Consider the following 15,360-nt stretch of genomic DNA (forward strand, 5'->3'; position numbering starts at 1 on the left):
TGGAGGACAGGTGACCGCAGGGTCCACCCCTGCCCCCTTCCTCATCTCTTTCAGTTTCCACGACAAGGTGAATAAGACCCAGACCAGGACCTCACTCTGCCCATCCTCTCCTACTTTCCCTCCACCTGGAACTTGTGTGGCTGTAGGGAGGGTCTGCTGAGGCAGAAATCCTGCTCAGTCTCCAGAAAGATGGAGTCCTAGGTCAGAGTGGGGCCCACAGTTGGGAGATACAAGGCTGGCCCTGAGGGCAGAGGTGAGAAATCCTGCCCCCACCACAGTCTCCTGCGGGGAGTAGAGGATGGTCACCCCAGGAGCCTTCTCACCCCAGGGAATCCCGTCTTAGCTCCATCAGCCCTCTTCTCACACTTGGAGCAGCAAGGGACGAGCTCGCTCCCAGCACTGAGGGTGTGTTGGGGGTGCCAGAGAGATCCCCAGACACCAGCCTACCCAGCCCCATGAAGAAGCCTGCTCACCAGCAACCCTTTCCCCTTCTGGGGGATGGAGGGGTGTGGCTGTGGGCAGGCAGACCCTGCTCTTAGGGTGGGAAGCCAGGAAGGAGGCTAAGTGACAGGGTGTGCCTACACCTGGTGTGACGACTGAAGACCCTTGATGTCCCACTGCCACCCAAGGACCCCGAGGGGAGAAGTTAGAGGTCCTGGGGCTGTCCCTGCAGGGTCTCCACCCCACTCCAGCTGCCAAGTCCAGGGTGGGGGGTGGAGGGTTTAGGTGAGGGTTGTCCAGAAGCCACCTGAGCTCCTACATGGATGGCCAGGTTCCCAGAGACAGCAAGGCCTTCAGGCAGAGAAGTTAACTTCTGCACAATTTCATAAGCTTGTAGAACTGAGGATCCCAGGATGGACTAGTGGTCTGTGACCATTACGTACATGTGGGGCCCAAGGATGGCTCCCAGGGGACTGGTGGGGACTCAGAGGCCAAGGGTCTGGCCTGGATCCCGGTCTTGGTTACCCGAGAGCTCGGAGGGGCAGGAGATCCTCAGATGGGGCTTGTCCCACCCCCGGCTGGAAGGTACGTGTCCAGAAGGAGGGTGCACTCTAGAAGGGCCCCCCCTTGTGTCCCGCTCCCAGCCCAACATCGTCCTTCGGGGCCCCCCACACATCGCTCTGATGGAGATCCACACAGAGATCCCACACAGAGACCTCTGACAGAGACCACATGCAGAGACCTCTGATGGAGACCCCCACAGAGACAGTGCACAGGGACCTCTGACAGATATGCACACAGAGAACTGACAGAGACCCACATAGAGACTCCACAGGGACCCCTCAGCATGACCCTACACCAAGATCTCTGCCAGAGACTCATAGGGGCAGGGGCTAAGTTTCTGTTTATCATGTTACCTCTACTGATGATCATCCACTTTGTAGACAGCAAGCACTTCTCAGAAACACTGGGAGACCAAGCCCCTCCCGCACCAAGAGATGCCTGGCAGCTGTTGCTCTTGGGCTGTGACAAACACCATGGTAGGGGCCATGAATGCCCCGTGCGAATGGGGGAGTGGGGAGGGTGCCCTGGGGGTAGGAATCCTGCACTGCCACCTCCTATGAGGAGGATCTCCCCCGGAAGCTTGTGCGCACACCACTACAGACCATGCTTCCCCCCGTGATGGAGGAGCTTTGCTACAAATCCTCACAACCCATTTCTGATGGTGTTTGGTCACTTACGTAATGGAAGACCATCTGTTTCCAAAATTTCGTAAAATTTACATTAACAAAATTTTGTTTTTTAAAGTCTATTTATTGGGGGGAAGAGCAGAGGGGGAGGAGCAAAGGAGGGAGGGAGAAGGACAAGTGGACTCCCCAGTGAGCGATGAGCCTGGGCCCCCCGGATCTTAGGACCTGAGATCATGACCTGAGTTGAAACCGACCTGCCCAGGGGTTCTCAGTGGTTCAGGTCTGCACTGCTGGATACAGTCACCTCCTGGGCCCACCTGCCATGTGGCCACCACCAAGGAGTGTCAGTTGTGCCTCTCACCCTAGCACCTGTGAGCATAACAAATCTGGTCATTTCTTAGCTTTCCTGCATATGACTTCCACAACCACGCTGGAATGTTCCTAAAAGACCCCACAAGGCGGATTTACCTCCCCCACTCAAAACACAGTGGTATTAGCAGAAAACAGAATCTTCATTATAGATACATGTGGTCCAGGAAAGCTAAGTGATTCACTAAGCCAGACTTCTAGAAGGTGTCCTGCATCCTAGATGCCTAAAGAACTCAGAGAGCCCGTTTCCTGCACAGTGGATCACAACAGCTCAGTTTCTCTCCGCCCCAAATCCTTGTTTCCCTGCTCATGACTGACCCCGTTCTCAAGACCATCAGCCGTGGCTTATGACTAGTCAATTCCGATTGTGTAAAATACACTAGAAGGAGGACCCTGCATGACAAATGACAAATGATTGAGACAGAAGAAGTCATATTTCTGTCACAGTCTCTTAAAACAAGAAAAAGCTTCTTAAAACATGAATCAGAAGATGTCAGGACATCCGGCACAGGAGGCTATGCAGCTCCATCTGAGCAGGCCAGTCCCTCAGATCACTCACCATCTGCGACTGATTTTAAAAAGACAGTGTGTGCTAAGTAAACATAATTTAACTTATATAATTTTGGAATGCTTTACAAAAAGGGCGATCACAGTTCCTGATATTATCTTTTTATGATTATGAAAAGAGTTAGTTTGACCTTTGCTCAGTATTTATTCAAGTGTGATTTTTAAGCCTCATTTTACTAAATGAGATGAACCATAAAGCTATGGGATATTGTAGCATGAGCAATTCAGAAGTCCTGAATGCAGCTGAAAGGCGAACCCGTGCAGAGAGGATCTAAGGGCCGGGGACCAGGAACAATGTGCTGGTGGATGTTGTCACCATAAGCTTATGTCACACATGACTTTTCAGTCTTACAATGAATGGGTTTTGTGAATTCAAAATTATTCTGCAGAAGCTGTCATAGCTGTCCTTGCCTTCCGTCATCACTCTGGTGACGGGGCACTAGGAATCTTGTAAAATATTTTACATCAGTCCTGCCCACCCACCAGTGATAGAACTACGATATGCTCTATACACAGGGAATCATTTTAAAAGGTTATTTTCTATGAGATGACAGCTGCTTTCACCTGGAAATGCAGTAAATACTTTCCTTACAAGATTCCAATGACTGACGGGTGAGGAAACACACCAGGCACTGAGTGCAAGGGGCTGGAGCTGGGCTCTCAGGGCTTCGCAGGCTGGGGCTGTGGGCCGGAACCAGCACCACCAGATCGGGAGCCCCAGAGCCCAGGGTCCACGGGGAAATGCAGCAGGTGAGTTCGTCGGAAGTCAGGGAGTGCTCCCTGGAGGAGGAGGCAGTGGGTGCAGCATTTTCATGGTACGGAGTATAGACGGGGGCCACCAGAGCAGGGACGATTGGGGCAGGGCACACCTGCAGGGAAGATGCTGAGCTGGAAGGAGGCCGCGGGGGGCTGGCAGGCTGCCCTGGGACACCGGAGGAAGTTTAGGACATGGGCTGGCCAGGGGATGAGCCCGCAAGCTGGGTCAGGAAACTGCACTGTAAGTGACCCTGAGTGTCCAAGCCAGGAAGGGCAACACGGTCCCCAGGCAAGGGGCACCCAGGGAGGCTTCAGGGCACAGACCCACACCTGCTCCAGTGGGACGACCCTGCAGGGCCTGGAGTGGGGGAGGGGAGTGGGGCTGCTGCAAACCTGGGCCGGGAATCTGTCTTTAAAAACTGTATCTGAAATGGAACTAATTAGTGATCAGGACTGAGTAAAACGGAGTGAAACCAGTTCTTGGAAGGTTGCAAGGTGTTTTGCCTCCTGGTGCCCAGCCTGGCTTTCATTATTGTTGGGTTTCCCTTCTCCTCCAACCACCAGCCATGAAGTCAGCGTCCGGCAGAGTTCCAGTGACTAGCTGATTGTGGGTGGGGGCCGCAGGAAGCAGGGTCCCCATCACCTCTTGTGGATGCGGCTCCCCCAGGGCTCCCCAGGGGGGAGGACCGTCACCCTGAGAGACTCACGTGGATCCCAGTCCTCAACCCTCCCCAGCCCAAGATCAGAGAGAGGACTGTCCCTCCTTCCTCTGGAGGGGTCGCCTTGGAGCGGGCCCTGAGAGGGGGACTGTGGACCTGTCCCTTCTTTGCCAGTGGCCTCCCTGCTGCACTTGTTATGGTCCCTGGGCTGTGAGGATGTGCCCCACAGAAGTAGTCATTTAGTGAATCCTCAAGATGGCACTGCTTTACCCCCTCCTGGTGACAGTCACATCCAGCTGGCTCTTAGGAAACATCTGATAAGAAACGGGAAGTGCAGGTGCCTGAAAATGGGCTGGACGAGGGAAGGGCGGAGGGGCTTTGCAGAGCCGGCGACAGAGGCACACAGGACAGGGCCGGAGGTCGGCAGGGACAGGTGAGGAGCCTGCGTGCTGGTCCCAGCTGGGCTTCCAGCTCTCCGTCAGTGTCACACCTGCCCACAAACCTCCCCTCAGGAGGGAAGGCTGCTTTGGTCGCCGGCGTGTTATTACAGTAACTGTCACAGCCTGAGCACCAGTGGGACGGTCCCTGGTACCCGGGAGACTTGGCAGTGTCCTTTCATGCTGTGAGCATCCAGACACGTGGTGTTGTTTCCAGCAGCATCTGGAGAGAAGGATACCAGCCCTCAGTGCAGGAAGCAGATCTCTGTGCAAGGAGGAGCCTCCCCATTTATATGTGGTTACTCGGTCTCTGTAAAAATGACCATATCCCTGTGCAGTTTAAAGGTCCTCTTAGGCATCGCACATATCAGGCTGGCAGGGTAAAGACCTCTTCCTCCAGCAGTGACTGGAACCCACTCACACTGTTTTTCTTTTAAAAATATGGAAACTGGCAGATGAAAATAACAGAACACGAACATGTATGTACCAGCACATTTTGAAATAGACTGGACATTTTGAAAACTTACTTAAAAATTCAGGAAAATGATGTCAGCAAGATGACACATTAGAAAACTCCAGACCTGTTCCCTCCACAGAAACAGCAAATACACAATTAGAGACTGACCAAAATAACATATGGGAACTATGGGAATAGTCAAAGAGTGACAGCAACCAAGTGAGTGCCTGGTCAAGAATGAGCCACATGTGGCAGGGCAGGAAATTCCGTCACCGTGCGGGGGGCAGAACAGCTTAAGTAGAGTGGTCGCCACAAGCTGGTCCCCTCTGCAAACCAGAGAGAGCAGAGTGGACTGATCTGCAACCCTTTGATTTCTAACCTGTCTAGGGGATACCTGAGGGACTGTTCTTGGGACACCCAACACAGAGTTCAGACAACCAAAAGTGGCTCACACCACAGAAGGGGGAAAATCACTGGAAGCAGTAGGTATGACTTGTGAAAACCGTCCTAAAGGTAATTACAGACACAGACATCTGGGGCAAGTGATTACTGATTGAGGTACAATAGAGCAGCTCACGTCCCTAAAATGAGCAAGGGTGTGAGCCTAACAGAGAGGAAGACATTAAAAGCAGCCATACCAATGGGAGACCTGGGAAGACCTGGGGAGAGAGCATGTGCATGTTGTCAAGGGACAACAAATGCATGAGAAAAATGCCTGCCAGGCTGATTAGCTAGGGTCTCCTCTGTAAAACTATCAGTGGGTTTCTCAGGCATAAAGGCAGGTCAGGGAAAATTCAACATTAGGCAAATGTCCTGCAAAAATTAGGGAGAAACAAAGACATTCCCAGATCAACAACAGAAACTGAGAATGGCCATTACCACTAGATCAGCCATTCAAGAAATGCTAAAGAGAGTTTATCAAGTTGGAATTAAAGATGCTAGATGGCAACTCAAAGCCATATGAAAATACCAGATTCTCCACAAGAGAGAAATAAATGGATAAATATAAAAACTAGCAAAGTATTATTGTAATTTTAATTGTTACTCCTTTCCACTTTTATTGAGAAATTACTGACATACATAACTCCACTTTTTATTCTTCTACAAGATTTACAGCAAATAGCCATGAATATATACTTAAGTATATATAATAATTATAAATCTATGTTACTAAGTACAAAATATATAAAGATGTAATTTGTGATATAAATAAGGCAAAGTGTGGGTGAATAAATAAATAAATAATAAGGTGTGGGTAGAAGAGCTAAAAGAAGGTGTTTTGTGTGCAATAAAGTTAAATATCAGGTAAAAACAGGTTACTATAACTTTAAGATATTATATGCAATCCCCATAGAAATCACAAAGAAAATATTTATAGAATTTACAGAAAAGGAAATGAAAATTAAATCAAAATATATAAATCAAAATGAGTTAAAAAATTAAATACAAAAGAAGACAATAAAGGAAGAATAAAACATTTAAGACATAAAGACAACAAATAACAAAATGCCAATAGTAGGCCATCCTACCAGTAACCACTTTAATGTAAGTGAATTAAGTTCCCCAATCAAAAGGCCTGTATTGGCAGCATGATACCAAAAAACTAAAAAAAAAAACCAAAGCAAAAACAAAAACAAACCCAGGATCCAACTTTATTCTATCTATAACATACTCATTTTAGATGTAAGGACAGAAACATAGATTTGGAAGTAAAAAGGACAGAAAAATATATTCCATGCAATTAGTAACCAAAAGACCAGGGTTGGGTATACTGATATCAGATAAAACAGACTAAGGCAAGAAGTGTTTCAAGCAATGAAGAACAATATATAATGATAAGAGGTCAATTCACCAAGAGGATGTAAGAATTATAAATAAATGTGCAACCAACATCAGAGCATCTATATATCAACCTGACAGAACTGAAGGGAGAAATAGATTGATCTAGAATAAAAGAAGGAGACTTCAATACCACATTTTCAATAACAAACAGAATAATCAGACAGAAGATCAGTAAAAATTAGGGGACCTGAACAAGACTATAAGCCAATTGGTCACAACAGAGATTTACAAAATATTCCATCCAACAGCAGTAGAATACAGATCTTTCTCGAAAAGACATGGAACATTCTCTAGTATAGACCAGATATTAGCCCATAAAACAAGTCTTAAAAATTTTAGAAAGATAGGGATCAGGCAAAATATCTTTTCTGATCAAAATGAAATGAAACCAGAAAGGTTTCAGAAAAAAAACTGGAAAATCTACAAATATGTGGAAATTGAACAACATTACCTTAAACAACAAATGAGTCAAGGAATAAAACACAAAGGAAATGTGAAAAATTATTGAGACAAATGGGAATGAAACCATAACCTAGCAAAACTTATGGGATGTAGCAAAAGAAGTGCTAATAGGGAAATTTATGACTATCAATGCTTACATTGAAAAAAGAAGAAATATCTCAAAGTCAGCAACCTAACTTTAACCATAAGGAACAAGAAAAAAAAAAGAAGAACAAATTAAATCAAAAGCTAGCAGAAGGAAGAAAATACAGATTAGCAAAATAAAGAATAAAAATAAGATAAACAAAACAAGATAAGCAAAATAGAGAACAGAAACAGAGAAAACCCACAAAACCAAGAGTTGAGTCTTCAAAAATCAAAAATTGACAAGCTGTTAGTGACACCGACTAATTAAAAAAAGAGAGACTACTCAAACAGCTAAAGGCAACAATGAAAGTAGGTCATTACTAGGATTTTATAGATAGGGAAGGATTATAAGAGAATACTGTGAACACTGTATAGCAACAAATTGAATAACTGAGGTGAAATGGATTAATTTCTAGAAATATGAAATTTCACCAAGACTAATCCAAAAAGAAATAGAAATATGAACAGATCCATAACAAGTAAGGCTACTGAATCAGTCATCAGATCTCCTTACAAAGGAAAATATCAGACTTGATGGCCTCACTGGTGATTTCTACCAAATATTTAAAGAAAAACCAACACCAATCCTCCTAAACATTTCCAGAAATATGAAGAGAGAGAACTCCCTGACTCATTCAATGAGGCCAGCATTACTCCATAATCCAGAGATACTACAAGAAAAGACGACTACTGACCAACATCCCTGATTAAGACCAGTGCAAGTGTCATCAACAAAATACTAGTAAACTGAATTTGGTAGCATATGAAAAGGATTATGCACCATTACCAAGTGGGATTAATTCCTGGGATGCAAGAATGATTCAATATACAAGAAACAATCGGTGTCATAGTTCACATTACAAAAGGAAGGGTAAGTCACATGATTATGTTGACCGTTGCAGGAAAAAGCACTTGACCACATTCAGCACGTTTTCATGATAAAAGCATTCAGCAGACTAGGAATAGAAGAAACTATGTCAACATAATAAGAGACATATATGAGAAACCCACAGTGAGCATCATACCCCAGAGGGAAAGGCTACAAGCTTTTCCTCTAAGATCAGGAACAATCTGGGGATGACAGATTTTGTCACTTCTACTAAACATAATACTGGAAGTACAAGCCAGAACCATTAGGCATGAAAGAGATCCAAATTGGAAAGAAATAAGTAAAAATATCTCTGTTTGCGGATGGCATGTTCTTATATGTAGAAAATCCTAAAGATTCCAGGAAAACAGCAACACTTTTAGAACTAATCAATGATAGCTGACCAAAATCAACATACAAAAATCTGCTGCAATTCAATAACCCAGCAATGAATAATTTAAAAAGGAAACTAAAGACAACTTCATTTATAACAGCATCAAAAAGAATAAAACACATTGGGATAATCTTAGCCAAGAGGTCGTAGAGTTGTACACTAGAAACTATGAAATGCTGCTGAAAGAAATGAAAGAATACACTTATAACTGGAAGGCTATACCATGTTCATGTTTTGGAAAACTAGATATTTTTAAGATGTTAATGCTTTGCAAGGGATCTACAAATAATTTTCAACGTGGGTGCCAGGATTACTCAACAGGGAAAGGACAGTTTCCAACAACTGAGTCTAGAAAAATTGGATAATAGTATGCAAAGGAATGAAAATGGACCTTCACCTTATACTGTATACAAAAATTAACTCAAAAGGAATCAAAGTCCTCAGCATAAGACCTAGGGCTATAAAAACTCTTAGGGAAGAAAAACAGGACAAAAGCTTTATCACGTTAAATTTGGTGATGATTTCTTGGATAGGACACTAAAAGCACAGACAACATAAGGTAAAATAGATAAATTCAAATACATCAAAATTTAAAATTTTTGTGCATGAAAGAATGCCATGAGCAGAGTGAAATGAAAACCCATTAATGACAGAAACTATCTGCAAATCGTCTATCTGATTAGGGGTTCATATCTGGAATATATAAAGAACTTTGTACATCCCAACAACAAAAAAATCAAACATCTTGCACAAAGTTCTTCAATACACATTTATCCAAAGAAAACATACAAATGCCCAATGAGCACATGAAAAGATACTCAACATCAGAAGTCATCAGAGAAATGCAAATCAAAGTTACAGTGAGACACCAGTCACACCCTTTGACTATATTTTCAATGGGAACTCATCAAGATGTGTTGTTGAGGGTGAGTTGGAGCCGTGGTGCCCCGGTGGGAATGTAACGCATCAAAGCAGACAGCTCTTCAAAAACTCAAAAACAGAATTACCACAGAATCCAGGAATTGCGCTTGTTGGTATATACCCAAAAGAACTGAAAGCAAGGTCTCAAAGAGATATTTGTCCACCCAAATTCACAGCAACTTTATTCCCTACAGCCAAAAGGTGGAAAAGTTCACGGATCCCTCAGGGGATGAGCAGAACTGGCATATACATGCCGTAGAACATTCTTCAGAATTTGACACACACCCCAGCATGGATGGACCTGGAGAACATTATGCTACGTGAGATCCGCCCATCTCAGAAGGACAAAAATGGTATGACACCACTTAGATGAGGTGCCCAGATGAATCAAATTCATGGAGACAGAAAGTGGAACGGTGGTTGCTGGGGTCTGGAGAAAGGGGGGGAATGGGTAATTTGTATCTAGAGGGCAGTGAGTTTCAGTTCAAGAAGATGGCAAGGATTTTGGAGAGACGGCAGTGTGAATATGCTCATGGAATTGACCTGCCTACTTGAAAATAGTTACAAAGTTAACTTCTGTGTTGTGTCTGTTTTACCACAATAAGAAATATTTTTTAAAAAAAAAAGTGCGCTTTCAAAAAGAAAAAAAAGTGCGCTTTCATTAACGTGAATGAGACCCATCCTGATTTGTGATCCAGTGAGAAACCCAATTCCTGCACATAAACTCCCTGGGGTGATGGGGAACCCCACCCACCCCCGCCCCCAGTGCCGATCTCCTGGTCACCCTGTGTGTCAGCCACCGTGCCCACCCCCAACATCACGGCAGTGACATGGGACCCACCTGCCATCATGCCTCGTTTGGAGTCACAGAGTGGCAGGATGCTTGGCACAATTTCTCACCTGTCTCACACAGTGGGAATATACCCACCACAGCTTCACACAGTGAGGACCTCAAAATTCCCACTCTGGTGTTTCTTTTTTTTAAGATTTTATTTATTTATTTGAGAGAGAATGTATGTGCATACACTGAGAGAGAGAGCACACGAGCAGGGACAGGAGAGAGTGAGAAGCAGCCTCCCCACTGAGCAGGAAGCCCGAGACAGGGCTCGATCTCAGGACCTCAAGATCATGGCCTGAGCTGAAGGAAGACACTTCACCGCCTGTGCCCTCCAGGAGCTCAGAATGCCCAGTCTCTTAACCTAGATGTAGCCAGCACCATCACATTTTATCTAGAGGGTAATGAACTCTGACTCATTAATCCACATAGAGCAGTGAAAAACAGGATGTTACAATCCATGACTCCATCGGGATAAAAGCAGAGGCTCCCCCTCCCACACTCTTATGACTTGCACAGGGGCAGGGCATACAGCTGAGCAGCCAGGTCTGACTGAAACTGTCCCCCGCCCAGAGAACGGGTAGCAGCCTCTCCCAGAAGGTTGTCTGTGAGCCTGTCCCCACTGGGGTTCTTGGGGAGAGCAATGCAGGAGCAGGATCATCTCCAGAGGCTGCCTGATAGGCTAAGCAGGACCGAGGTAACAAAATCCACCTTCAGCAACAACATAAAATGTCTAATAAAAAAAAAGTATAACTTGGAAGTCACAATGCTAAAATCAGCAGTAAGAAGTAGAAAGCAAAACCAAAGCACGTTCAGCCACAAAGTGTGAAGGAGAAACCTAAAATGAGAGTTGAAAATGACACAGAATTGCTGAATGGAGAGCCTTGGCTCTGGAGTGCTGTCCAGCCCCCACCCAGGGAGCTAGGGGGAGGCCGGCAGTCAAGTGGCAGGTGTCTGAGGCTCTGCATGTGGTGATGGAGCCGGGAACTTCCAGCTGCCTCTCCCCTGCATCCCCTTTCCTAATCTCTTGATTCTTCTGATTCATGTGTAGCCCACAGTCGTTCCTCAGACCAGGCTCCAGGTTTGGAGTGATCCAGAGAACAAGAGGTATAAGGGTTGGAGAGGAGGATCTCCTATGACAGCGGCTTCAGACAGAAAGGATATGAAAGCCAGAAAGGCAGAGAGAGAAGTGAGCTTAGAGACACTGTGTCCAGACAAGGGCCACAAAAAAACAGAGGCAAATCTAGGATGGTCATCTTCACTGCCTTGCATTTCCCTGAACCAAGATGCCATGAGATGCTGAGCAAGTCCCCAGCCCGGGATGAGGTAGGCGATGCATTTTCCCAATGCTAAGCAGCTCTCTTTGCTGGCACCCAAACCTGGAGAGAACCGCCATGCCTGCTCTGCATCTCACTCCCACCGGAGAGAAACCACCAGCAGAGGCACTGTGGGGGAACTCTGAACAAGATGGAAGAGCTCTAGGAACCGAGCCCAGGCGGGGCTGCGACGGCAGCCAAACCACATCATTCCTGAATGCCACAGAGGATCCCGAGGGCAGCAAGTGCCCAGACATCTCCCGACCACTGTCCTTGGGTGCACTTTCACCTGCAAAACCCAAGCCTTGGAGGACCCAGATCTGCCTCTACTTCACCAAGGGCACAGCCATCCTCTCGTGCCTCCTCCCCCTATTCTGTAAGGCTTTCTTCTGCATGTGCCGGGAAGCAATCTCAAAGCAGGTAACAAGAACAAGGACAAGGGGGTGGGAGTCAAGATGGCGGAGAAGTAGCAGCCTGAGACTACATCAGGTAACAGGAGATCAGCTCGATAGCTTATCTAAACATTGCAAACACCTACAAATCCAACGTGAGAGCGAAGAGAAGAAGAAGAGCAACTCTAGAAACAGAAAATCAACCACTTTCTGAAAGGTAGGACTGGCGGAGAAGTGAATCTAAAACGACGGGAAGATAGACCGCGGGGGGAGGGGCCGGCTCCCGGCAAGCGGCGGAGGAACGGAGCACAAAATCAGGACTTTTAAAAGTCTGTTCCACTGAGGGACATTGCTCCAGGGGCTAAACCGGGGTGAAGCCCACGCGGGGCCAGCGTGGTCCCAGGTCCCGCAGGGTCACAGAAGGATCGGGGGTGTCGGAGTGTCGGAGAGCTCGCAGGTATTAGAACGGAGAAACCGGCTGCAAAGACAGAGCCGAGGACTGAACTCTCAGCTCGGGGTTACCATGAACTGGTCGCGGGCTGGGTGAGCTCGGAGCGCGGCTAGAGGCTGGGGATACGGGAGTGATTGGGTGCTGTCCTCTGGGGGCGCACTGAGGAGTGGGGCCCCAGGCTCTCGGCTCCTCCGGGCCGGAGACTGGGAGGCCGCCATTTTCATTCCCGTCCTCCGGAACTCTACGGAAAGCGTTCAGGGAACAGAAGCTCCCAAAAGCGAACCCGAGCCGATTACTTAGTCCGGCCGTAAGGGCGGTGCAATCCTGCCTTGGGCAAAGACACTTGAGAGTAACTACAACAGGCCCCTCCCCCAGAAGATCAACAAAATATCTAGCCAGGACGAGGTTCATCTATCAAGGAAAAGTAGGTTCAATTCCTAAGACAGCAGAGCAATTCCAGAGGTGGAGAAAGCAAAGCACGGAACTCAGGGCTTTCTCCCCATGATTCTTTAGTCTTGCGGCTACTTCAATTTTTTTTTCTTTTTTCAATTTTTTTTTCTTTTTTCAATTTTTTTTTCTTTTTTCAATTTTTTTTTCTTTTTTCTTTTTTCTTCTTCTGCTAAATTTTTTTAAAACTTTTACCCTTTTCTTTTTTAACGTTTTTTGACTAGTTCATCTAAATATATATATTTTTCTTTCTTTTTTATATTTTTTATTTATTTTTTAAATTTTTTTCCTTTCTTTTTTTTTTTTCTTTTTTTTTCAGAACCTGTTTTTTATCCCCTTTCTCCCCCCCACAATTTGGGGTCTCTTCTGATTTGGTTACAGCGCATTTTTCCGGGGTCTTTGCCACCCTATTAGTAGTTTATTTGCTCCTTCATATCCTCTTATCTGGACAAAATGACAAGGCGGAAAAAATCACCACAAACAAAAGAACAAGAGACAGTACCGAAGGCTAGGGACCTAATCAACACAGACATTGGTACTATGTCAGATCAAGAGTTCAGAATGACGATTCTGAACATTCTAGCCGGGCTCGAAAAAGGCATGGAAGATATTAGAGAAACCCTCTCTGGAGATATTAAAGCCCTTTCTGGAGAAATTAAAGAACTAAAATCTAACCAAGTTGAAATCAAAAAAGCTATTAATGAGGTGCAATCAAAAATGGAGGCTCTCACTGCTAGGATAAATGAGGCAGAAGAAAGAATTAGTGATATAGAAGACCAAATGACAGAGAATAAGGAAGCCGAGCAAAAGAGGGACAAACAGCTACTGGACCATGAGGGGAGAATTCGAGAGATAAGTGACACCATAAGACGAAACAACATTAGAATAATTGGGATTCCAGAAGAAGAAACAGAGAGGGGAGCAGAAGGTCTATTGGAGAGAATCATTGGAGAGAATTTCCTTAATATGGCAAAGGGAACAAGCATCAAAATCCAGGAGATGCAGAGAACCCCCCTCAAAGTCAACAAGAATAGGTCCACACCCCGTCACCTAATAGTAAAATTGACAAGTCTTAGTGACAAAGAGAAAATCCTGAAAGCAGCCCGAGAAAAGAAGTCTGTAACATACAATGGTAAAAATATTAGATTGGCAGCAGACTTATCCACAGAGACCTGGCAGGCCAGGAAGAGCTGGCATGATATATTCAGAGCACTCAACGAGAAAAACATGCAGCCAAGAATACTCTATCCAGCTAGGCTATCATTGAAAATAGAAGGAGAGATCAAAATCTTCCAGGACAAACAAAAACTGAAAGAATTTGCAAACACCAAACCAGGTCTCCAGGAAATATTGAAAGGGGTCCTCTAAGCAAAGAGAGAGCCTAAAAGTAGTAGATCAGAAAGGTACAGAGACAATATACAGTAACAGTCACCTTACAGGCTACTAATGGCACTAAATTCATATCTCTCAATAGTTACCCTGAATGTTAATGGGCTAAATGCCCCAATCAAAAGACACAGGATATCAGAATGGATAAAAAAACAAAACCCATCAGTATGTTGCCTACAAGAAACTCATTTTAGACGTGAAGACACCTCCAGATTGAAAGTGAGGGGGTGGAAAACAATTTACCATGCTAATGGGCATCAGAAGAAAGCTGGGGTGGCAATCCTTATATCAGATCAATTAGATTTTAAGCCAAAGACTATAATAAGAGATGAGGAAGGACACTATATCCTACTCAAAGGGTCTGTCCAACAAGAAGATCTAACAATTTTAAATATCTATGCCCCTAACGTGGGAGCAGCCAACTATATCAACCAATTAATAACAAAATCAAAGAAACACATCAATAATAATACAATAATAGTAGGGGACTTTAACACTCCCCTCACTGAAATGGACAGATCATCCAAGCAAAAGATCAGCAAGGAAATAAAGGCCTTAAATGACACACTGGACCAGATGGACATCACAGATCTATTCAGAACATTTCATCCCAAAGCAACAGAATACACATTCTTCTCTAGTGCACATGGAACCTTCTCCAGAATAGATCACATCCTGGGTCACAAATCAGGTCTCAACCGGTATCAAAAGATTAGGATTATTGCCTGCATATTTTCAGACCACAATGCTCTGATGCTAGAACTCAATCACAAGACGAAAGCTGGAAAGAACCCAAATACATGGAGACTAAACAGCATCCTTCTAAAGAATGAATGGGCTAACCAGGAAATTAAAGAAGAATTGAAAAAATTCATGGAAACAAATGATAATGAAAACACAACAGTTCAAAATCTGTGGGACACAGCAAAGGCAGTCCTGAGAGGAAAATATATAGCGGTACAAGCCTTTCTCAAGAAACAAGAAAGGTCTCAAGTACACAACCTAACCCTATGCGTAAAGGAGCTGGAGAAAGAACAAGAA

At 45.1% G+C, this 15,360-nt stretch overlaps 1 protein-coding gene across 4 annotated transcripts in view; it reads right to left on the reverse strand.

The window, feature by feature from the left end:
• Positions 1–15,360, reverse strand: part of LOC123952300 (contactin-associated protein-like 3) — a 210,634-nt gene that overhangs the window by 140,939 nt on the left and 54,335 nt on the right. The gene's annotated exons all lie outside the window — the stretch shown is intronic.

This window comes from Meles meles, chromosome 10 (assembly GCF_922984935.1).
Source record: "Meles meles chromosome 10, mMelMel3.1 paternal haplotype, whole genome shotgun sequence".
Lineage (NCBI taxonomy): Eukaryota > Metazoa > Chordata > Mammalia > Carnivora > Mustelidae > Meles > Meles meles.